A 7,500-nucleotide genomic window follows, 5' to 3' on the forward strand; every position below is an offset into this window, starting at 1 on the left:
TTCTTCAGGCTTTTCTCTTAAACAATATTTAATTTTTTTGAAACAAAAACAAAGTAACACTTATACAGTTCATTCATATGCCATTCCTCAGTCATTCAAGAAATACAGCATAGCCAGCAAATAGGTGGTATTGTTAAATAAATAAAGATAGTTAGGAACATGAGAAAGTATTGACTGGCCATTTGAAATGAATGTTGGTGATTCATAATGTAAGTTATTTAATTTTCGACAATGTATTTAGAATTGTAGTAATATGTTCTCTACTGGTAGCTTGGCAAGGATTCCATATGGAACTGGAGGATTCAGAGCCACCTAGTGAACCCAAGATGACGACATGTTGTTAGAGCTGACTGCTATCAAGGGTAAATGAAATAAGGAAGAGAACTTGCACATCCGCAGTGAATTTAATAGGATGATAAAAGTTAATTGTAATTCATAAATAACTAAAAACCTGTTTACAACATTATCACTCCTACAGACGTCAAACGAATACGTATTCCTTTTATATGATTTTCAATGTTTATTTAAGATTTTGTAATGTAGTTTTTTAGAATAATTTCATGATTATTTATATATAATGTAAAAAACGAATGAAGGCAAGGCAAAGGAAAGGGACAAACTTGAGATTAGAAATAACACTAAAAAGCACAATCTTCAGATATCTGAGAAAATATTCAGAAGTGAAAAATAAGGTTTACAAATTTTCAGTTTCTGAGCCACCCAACGTTTTGATCAAATTAGTTGTGCTTTACGAATAATGTTTTAAATTGTTAATGCATAAAAGAATATGAATTTTCTTTCACGTAGGAAATAAGTTGGTTAAGTGCCCTTGACATTTATATAACAGGAAAAGCCACTCAGAACCTTAATTGCATTTCCATCATTCTATTATAGATTGATCATAGAAAAAGAGAGATTGAAACGAAAGGCTATTGAATACCATCAGCATATTAAGGGGAAACTCATATAACTGTTTTAGGAATCTCTCTCTCTCTCTCTCTCTCTCTCTCTCTCTCTCTCTCTCTCTCTCTCTCTCGTTATTAAGCGGTTGACTTTCGCTTTCGTCTATGTCTTTTTTATATCACGCGTTAATTTATTTTCACAGTTTTTTTTTAGATTGTACGTCTTTACTAAGTTTTTTCTATAATTTTCCCATGTGCACATAAACAGGGCATTTCTGTTTAATTATAAAAGATCCACTGTATAAAGGGAGTTCCCAAGCCCTTCACTAATTACTCGAGTCAGAGTCTCGAATAATCCCTAATTTCTCATTAATTTGCCCCATTCCCATCTCCGGGTACGTTTGAAGTAAAAAATTTTTATCGGAAAACAAAGAAATATAGCAAAGAATAATAAGCGGATGCAGAGAGAGAGAGAAAGAGAGAGAGAGAGAGTCTTATGCAATCCCTTTACTTATAGACTCGTGGGTCTTAAGCCACATTTTGTCGTAATCAGGAAGAATATCATCTTCCTATATATTTTTCATTCTAGGTTTTTTCTCAATAATTCATGTACCAGATTCCCCACCTACATTGATGCATATGGTTTTGATGCTGTCGTTTTTTTCTTCTGTAAAAGAAATCTGTAGATGTCCATTTGTCTGTCCGTCATCACTTTTCTGTCCTCACATCTTAAAAACTACCGAGACTAGAGGGCTGCAAAATTGATATGTTGCTCATCCACCCTCTTCTGTTCTCTCATATTTTCCTGGGACGTCAGTTGGTAAGATCATTCATTTCTGATGGTACCCCTTTGGGTAGTACTTCTGAAGAGGGGATCCCGTAACACCTGCAGGGTCTAACATATGCTTCTGTAATGCCTGACTCTTAATTTCTCCTTGAAGCAGTGCTTATTTAGTTCTTTTATGAAGCTAGGTCAAGTGCTTTCACCCTGTATTCTTTTATTTTTCTTATTTTAATCGTCTGAGAAGAAAAAGGGTCATCAAATTAGATATAAGCCGTGCAATAAAATCAGCTTTGAAGATCGATATCAGCTCGTTGCCTTTATTAAATAATTAAGTAAATTGTGTAATTATTTAATGCATTTGTTTCTATTTTGTTTCTAGTTCTATTAATGCATAGAAAGATTGAAGCAATGCATTAAACTGCAGAGCAAGATTGTGAATTTCTTCATAGATCACTGAGTAAATAAAAGTTATTTCCCGAATACTGTTACATGCATGAATAATGCAAATCTGTGTCTGTGAAATATGTAGAATTTACTGCTATAAAATGTAAAATATTATAGAGAGTGACATTAATGAAAAACAATTTACAAAACCGTTAATGATTGAGAAAAATATTAAAAAATTGTTTTGAAATGACCTGAATCTGAAAAAATACAGGATAAAGAGAAAAATAAAAGAAAATAGAAGAAAATTGTTTTTTTTCCAGCCATGAAGGCTTTGAACACAGAAAGCAAAACTAACGAGCATATTGTGCTGAATGCAATTTGGTTTGTTGTACAGTTACATGAGAAAATAAACCTTTCTCTATTTTGGGTCTCTAACAACTCCTGTAAAAGAGAGAAAGCTACCGCGAAATTAATATTTTTCCATTTTGCGTTGCTACAATATGGTCTCTGTCCCTCTGTAACTAAGTTTTCTCCGCTGCTCTCTCTCTCTCTCTCTCATCTCTCTCTCTCTCTCTCTCTCTCTCTCTCTTTCCTCTCCAGTCCACTAAATAATATTTATGACTTACATTTAATAAATATTTTTAGGACTGGTGGTGCAATATTAGTGTTAATCAGTTACTTCATCTAGCGGGAATGTAATTAATTTCATCACAAATAACTGGGGGTGTTAAATACAGGTAGTCTGTCTAGGGGAGGCAGTACAAAGAATAAAAGTTACAAACATCTCTTACTTTCACTATTTCCAAATATTTTTTGACACTTTCCACTGAAACCGTTAAAATCAAAAGGCAAAGAATATAAACACACACACTACTCACACCCACACACACACACACACACACACACACACACACTCATATATATATATATATATATATATATATATATATATATATATATATATATATATATATATATCTATATATGTATGTGTGTGTGTGTGGGTGAGTATGTATATATCAGACATACATGTATATATATATATATATATATATATATATATATATATATATCTATATATATATATATATATACATGTATGTTTGTATATATACATACTCACACCCACACACATATTTTCGCAATCATTAACGGTTTTTTTGTAAATTGTTTTTTTCATTAATGTCACTCTCTATAATATTTTACATTTTATAGCAGTAATTCTACATATTTCACAGACACAGACACCGTACCCGGAGATGGGAATGGTGCAAATTTAATGAGAAATTAGGGATTATTCGAGACTCTGAATCGGAGTAATTAGTGAAGGCTTGGCAACTCCCTTTATTCAGCGGATCTTTTATAATTAACAGAAATGCCCTGTTTATGTGCACATAGGAAAATTATAGAAAAAACTTAGTAAAGACGTACAATCTAAAAAAAAAAAAGTGAAAACTAAATTAACGCGTGATATAAAAAATATATATACGACGAAAGCGAAAGTCAACCGCTTAATAACGAGAGAGAGAGAGAGAGAGAGAGAGCGAGAGAGAGAGAGAGATTCCTAAAACAGTTATATGAGTTTCCCCTTAATATACATGTATATATATATATATATATATATATATATATATATATATATATATATATACATGTATGTCTGTATATGTACATATAAAATACTGTGTGTATGTGTTTTGTTTATAGTTCTTTGATTTTTGTATTTCAAAGGTTTCAGTGAAAAGTGTCCTAAAATATTAGGATGCGGCGAAAGTAAGAGATCCTTATAACTTATATTCTTAGTACTACATCTCCTAGAAGACTATATGTATTTAAGCACCCCAGTTATTTATGATGTGTGTGTGTGTGTATATGCATAAAAGAATAGGCTTTGTAGGTTCTGGATCGAACAACAATGTCAGATATATTGAATAAAAAAGAAAAAAAGAAGTACCACAAGGTAGTGTTTTAAGTACGACCTTTTTGCTTTAGTAATGAATTGGGTATTCAAAATAATTCCTTCAGATATATATTGTACTTTATTTGTTGATGACCTTTCAATATCCTTTGCAACAACAAGGATGGCAGTGGCTGAATACCTCATTCAGCTCTACATTGTTAAAATAGTTAAGTGAGCTAAGATGAATCGATTTAAGTTTTCAGTTAGTGGAACGGTAACAATGCACTTTTGCCGGAAAGGAGGAGTTCATCCTGATCCAGATTTGTTCATACATGAGCATAGAATTCCACGTATTTCTGAAACAAGGTTGTTGAGTTGGTTTTTGTCAGCAAGCTGACTTGGATTCAACACTTGAAAATCCCAGGAAAGCAGTGGATATCCCGAAAGCTCCATCTCATACTTCATTGGGCACTGATTAAACTCAGATGTTGGTACTATACAAAGTTTCAGTCTTTTCAAAATTAACTTATAGGTCTGACGTCCAAATCTCAGCTAGTCCCAACAACCTTACAATGCTTAATTCGATTCATCATCCAGGAGTTAGATTGGATACAGGAACATTTAAGTCATCTCACCATTGAGCGCATGCTTGGGGACGCTGGTGAGATACCTTTGGATCTACATTAACAACATCTGCTGGTTTGGAGTTGTTGCCCATTTCAGAGGCTACTAAGTCCTTAACTGGAATATGTATAAACAATGAAAGCATTGGCAATTTTATGAAAGTCACCCCAAGCAACCCCAATCATTTGCATTTAGAGTAAAGGGTATTATCAATGATTTAAACATTCCGAGGACAGAGACTTTATCAGCTAGAACCTTCCAGAGGTAAAATGCCGTAGATATTTTAATTTGATGAAATCAGAAATGTGTGATAAAGCAAAGCGGTCAATATTTTTAGATCATTCATCCCAACACGATAACTCCATTGCAGATGACTCAAAGTCAGGTGCTAGCATCAGTTTTAAGGTGGTCGTCCCTGATGTAGAAAAAAGTTAGCGATTAAAATCTGTTTCATCTTTTATGCATCCGAACTGCTTGCAGTTTGACGCCTCATAGGAAATTTTTACTATACACCGTAACCCAAGAGGTGTTCTTCAGTCTTTACAATCTTTAAACTTTTTACACCTGATTTAGAGAACGAGCGATCCGATCAATTTGCTAAATCAGGATTCACTTATCCATAACCCAGGAAAATATCTGCTGCCATACAGGGATGTATTTCTCGTTTGTCTGTCAGAATATTAAAAGCATTTGGCAGTCCGCTGGGAAACCTCAAATAAACCAGAAGATGAGCATTACGTCGTTAGTATACCTTGGTCATATTCCTATATGACAAGGAGGCTGGAAACTATGCTGTGCAGACTAAAGGTTGGACATACAAGACTCACTCATGAGTCCTTAATATCAACTGATAATCATCCGGTCTGGGAACACAAATGTTCCTTTAGCTGAAAGTGAGACTGTTGCATCTTGTAATTACCTCACAAGGGAGTCAGCAGGCTTCTGATCACCGTACTGGCTATTTCTTGTGGAAATCTGTTTATGACATTTATAAATAAGGATTTCACGTCTATTGCTCTCCATTCCGTGACTAGGAGCCTTAAAGAAAAGTCGTAGAAAAGAGTAATGATTAACAGTATAAGGACTAAACATTTCTTTGGTGTAAGCAACCTGTACAAGTTTAAGTGCATTTCATTAACTTATTTACGGAAGCGCTCTCTGTTTCTTTTTACTTTTTTTTTTAAATTCACCTGGAAAACAGTGTGGACAGAGTCAACTGACTAAATACCCAAGAAAATTTCACAAGGAAACCATCCTGCAAAAGTCTGTTATGTTTTGCCCAGCATACAAAATGTTTTCTTGTATTTCATGGAATGTGAATGATTGCTGTCTGTCGACTTCTCGCTCTCTTATACGCTCTGCATACACAGAGAATTTAATCAAGGACGCACGTCCACAATCAGCATAACTTTTCTCCTAATGAGTTAGGATGCTGAATTTTTTTTTACTGAAGTCCTGTTTATGATGGTGGTTACAAGACAGTTTAACTGAAGTATGTCAATAAATACAGTAAAAAATTATAAATATGTATTTTCACACGCAAATCATCAGTTTTTTTCCATATCGCTACTAGTAGCTAACTATCAGGACTTTGGTCTTAGTGGATCTTTTTCTTAAATATAGGCTACACCTACCTAGAATGTGGAATCGGGTCTGAGGAGTCAGATCTTCCGTTATGTTTAGTTCAGCTGCAAAAAATGTTTCTTGTATTTCACTTAAGTAGCAGGTACAGTTAGAAACCTTAATACAGACATCAGATATCCGATCGATGAGGCATTTGGGTAGGGTAGCGTTAAATGAGGAAAAGTTTCACCTTCAAATAAAAAGAAAAAAATTAGGTAAACCGGAGAGGAGTTTACCAGAGAAGTAGCCGCGTGAGTGGCATTTATTTATAGCAAATACGAAACTCCGGGAAATTCCCGTCAAAGTTTTTCGTGACTTTTCAACCTAAATTTGCCGGCCATAATTGATGATATTTCCACTCAGATTGATAGATTATTCATTTAATAAGAAGATTAATGTATTCGAGGTGATGCTACATGCTTCTTATGGCTGTTTGAGACAAGATTGCCTCGGCTGGGGTGTTCTCAAAGCAGCAATAATTCTCCTTAATAAATGATAATCTGTCAATCTGAGTTCAAATATCAACAATTATCCCCGGCAACATTTTAAAAGTTGAAAAACCTTGAAAAACTTTGACGGTCGTTTCCCGGAGATTACTATTTGCTAGAATGATGCAATTCATGCCTGCTACTACTACTCTGGTAATTCTTGTCCGATTTCACCTGGCCACCGCCCCCCCCCCCCCCCCCCCCCCCCACCCCACCCCCCCCCCCCCCCCCCCCCCCCCCCCCCCCCTTTTTTTTTTTTTCAAAGCTGATATCTTTTTCTTCAAAGATTGGCGTTACAGAAATGTCTCATGAATTGGATATCTGATGGCTTGTATTAGGGTTTTTATGTTGTTACTTGAGTGAAACAAAAGGAAAATATTTTGCATACAGAGCAAAACAAAAGGGAAGACCTACTCGTAAAAGAACCTATATTAATAAATAATAATTAAAAAAAGATTCACTAAGACCAAAGTCCTGATAGTTAGCGACTGGTAGCGATATGAAAAACTGATGATTTTCGTGTAATATTCATATTTATAAATATTCTACTGTATGTATTGGCATAATTCAATTAAACTTTGTCTTAAAACACTATTATAAGCACAGACTTCAGTAAAAAAATACAGCAATCCTAACTCAATAGGAGAAAAGTGATGCTGATTGTGGACGGGCGTCCTTAACTTCTCTGTGTATACAGAGCGTATAAGAGAGAGAGAGGAGAGAGAGAGAGAGAGAGAGAGAGAGAAGGCGAGAAGGCGACAGCAGCACACCCATTCCATTCCACGTTGACAT

The sequence above is a fragment of the Macrobrachium nipponense genome, chromosome 16 (genome assembly GCF_015104395.2).
Source record: "Macrobrachium nipponense isolate FS-2020 chromosome 16, ASM1510439v2, whole genome shotgun sequence".
NCBI classification, from domain to species: Eukaryota; Metazoa; Arthropoda; class Malacostraca; order Decapoda; family Palaemonidae; genus Macrobrachium; species Macrobrachium nipponense.